The sequence below is a fragment of the Sinocyclocheilus rhinocerous genome, unplaced genomic scaffold (assembly GCF_001515625.1).
Source record: "Sinocyclocheilus rhinocerous isolate Xijiao unplaced genomic scaffold, SAMN03320098_v1.1 scaffold2194, whole genome shotgun sequence".
NCBI classification, from domain to species: domain Eukaryota; kingdom Metazoa; phylum Chordata; class Actinopteri; order Cypriniformes; family Cyprinidae; genus Sinocyclocheilus; species Sinocyclocheilus rhinocerous.
This window is the reverse complement of record NW_015652304.1, coordinates 401,608-404,473: the sequence shown is the minus strand read 5'-3', so window position 1 is coordinate 404,473 and position 2,866 is coordinate 401,608. Positions and strand designations below refer to the sequence as shown.

Genomic DNA, 2,866 nt, shown 5'->3' with positions numbered 1-2,866 from the left:
TGAGATGTGCTGTCTTCCTGAATGCATAACTTACATTTCACAGGTATGTTCTCCATCTGTAAATGTTAGAAAGTCATGGAAATATTTCCATTTTGCTGTCAGGAGTGCATGAGCCTTCTGCTTTGCGATTCTCCGCTAAACCTCACACAGACTTCAGTGAATGAGCGCCGCCGCACGCATGCACGCCAAACAGACAGAGCTCAATTAAATAGGAGTGCAATAATTTTGACTAAAATATAAATTTCGCTGAAATATTTGTAGTTGGATAATAAATGTAACATGTAGAATTTTAAATCTACAAGTAAGTCTGTTTTTATGATAGCACTGACTGTAAAGTGACTGTAATGGGGTAATCAAAATAGCCACTGTGTGCTTTTGTTCTCATTTATTTTCATTTTTAGTTTAGTGGATTTAACTTCCGCTTTAAAAGCCTTATTTTTGTTTTTAGATTGCAATGTTAGAATGAAATGTGATTTTAACCCTTTTTTTGCACATGATATAAAGGCTTACATGGTTACATTCACTTTATTTGTTTTCATAGCCTTTAATATGTATTACTTTGGGATCATGTGACACTGAAGACTGGAGTAATGGCTGCTGAAAATTCAGCTTTGCCATTACAGGAATAAATTGCTTTAATTTTATTAAATTAGAAAATCACAGTATTGGTGTTTTTTTTCTGTATTTTTGATCAGATAAATACAACCTTGGTGAATATAAAAGGCTTCTTTCAAAAACATTAAACACAAACGCCAAACTTTGGAATGGTAGAGTATAATATGTGTGAGTGTGTGCATTTCTGACTCCATAACTCTGTTTATTATGAAAAAGAAGTGATTAATCATAACATTTAAATTGCTGGATTAATGAGCATCTGTGTCTTTGCTGGTCTTGAATCTTATGGTGCAGTGGTGCTCAACTGGTTTTGCTTCAGGACCAGAATTTTTATTGGACATCATTTGGCAACCCACCACAACACCAAAATTGTTCATTATACGAAATTAAATTTCAATGGTATCATGCTTTCGGCAGCTAATAATTCACTGCACAAACTCATTGCGGTTGTCACAAACCATGTACCATGTATTCATGTAATCTGGGTCATATTTTATTTATTGTGCAGTTGTGTTCATGCTTTTGGAGAATAAGGACATGTCATGCAGCCTGTCCATTTTGGTTTTTGTCAGAATTTGAGTAGCTTCCACAAGTGACACTTGAATATTTACTAGAGTTTGATTGGATGCATAGCCTTTGACATCATCCAAAAAGCATTTTCTCCTCCTTCAAAAAGCATATTCATTTTGTTACTTTCTCTATGCTTGATTGCATCGCAGAGTAGTTTGTATTTAGCATAATTTTTCTCCTTTTCTCCTTGTTCGTGTTCGTGACCGTCAGAACAGACCTGTGAGAACCCCTGGTGTCTGTTAACCCTGCAGTACTGTAACATTCCACAGTTTTTCTCTGTTTCACTGGTTTTGAAGTCCTCTTTCAAACAGGCTCTAACAGTGCTGCATCTGCAGCGTGGCTGTCAAACCCCAGAGACTAACGTGACCTGATGAGAGGGAGAGAAAGAGAGTGAGAGATTGGCAGAGAGAAGGCGAAAGAGAGAACATGGAAGGTTGAGGGTTAATGGTGAATATGAGGACGACTTTGATACATGCACGTCACATGAAATATTCCTGAGTTAAAATGGGGGTGGCAGCCAAAGGAAGATAGAGTGACTGGATGAAAGAGCGCTGTCGATATTGATCAGGAAAATGTAGAGTTGGGCGATATAGCTAAAAATGTATATTTCAATATTTTACTAAATGAACACAAAATGAATATTTTAAATCATATTTACTTTAAAAACAATATAAAGTTGTCTATACTATGCAATGAATCTATTCTTTATAATGTGTTTAAACATAATGAAAGGTTTCACAAGTGTGTAGAACACAGTAAGTGCGCTAAATGAAAACTCCAGCGTTTTAAAAGGCATCTGACTGTGCTGACTGCATGCACTTCAAAGTCGTTTATGTTCAACGCATGCTATTTTCGATAATGATGGGGGGCAGGTTGGAGAAAAAAAAATCTAACAGAAAATAGCGTAAAAAGTAGTTTGGTAGAACAATGTTAGAACATACACTGTAAAACCTAATGAGTAGTAATGACTCATTTCAATTGGGGAAAGTGATCACTTCAGTTCATTTAAAGGAGACATATTATGCCCCTTTTTACAATATGTAATATAAGTCTCTGGTGTCCCCAGAATGTGTCTGTGAAGTTTCAGCTCAAAATACTCCACAGATCATTTATTATATCATTTTGAAAATGTCTATTTTGAGTGGAAGCAGAAACACACTGTTTTTCGGGCCTGTCTCTTTAAATGGAAATGAGCTGCTGCTCCCCGCCCCCTTTTCCAGAATAGAGCTGCGCCATTACAGCTCGTACCTGCTAAAAACATCGGTTTTGGTTCTGATTATCATGTTTATCGCACTGAAATCATGACTTTTAAACCATATGAGATAAACTTCTGATATATACGGTTTTCTGAGAACACACATCCGAAGCACACGGACAGAAAGCGGCTATCACAGCATGTGAGTACTAAACTAAGTTCTCATTCACACACAAGTTACAAAAAACAGTCGGTTATGTCTGTGAAGGTAAACAGCTGGGAAATAAATCGCTTTCGCCATGGCATTAGAACTAGTACACCATTGTCGCTTGCGAAAACACAATGACGGCACTGTGGGTGTATTACATTTACAGATTAAGGGGCGGTAATATTATAATGAGATCCCTTTGCAACGTCACCAAGGGAGCGAAATCAGACGCGCTCGTTTTCTCAGACGCTTGCAGAAAAAGGCTTACCAAAACAAAG

At 37.0% G+C, this 2,866-nt stretch overlaps 1 protein-coding gene across 1 annotated transcript in view; it reads left to right on the top strand.

Annotated features, from left to right (window-relative positions):
* The window catches only part of efna4 (ephrin A4), a 54,763-nt gene that overhangs the window by 25,699 nt on the left and 26,198 nt on the right, over positions 1-2,866 (top strand). The window lies entirely within an intron of this gene.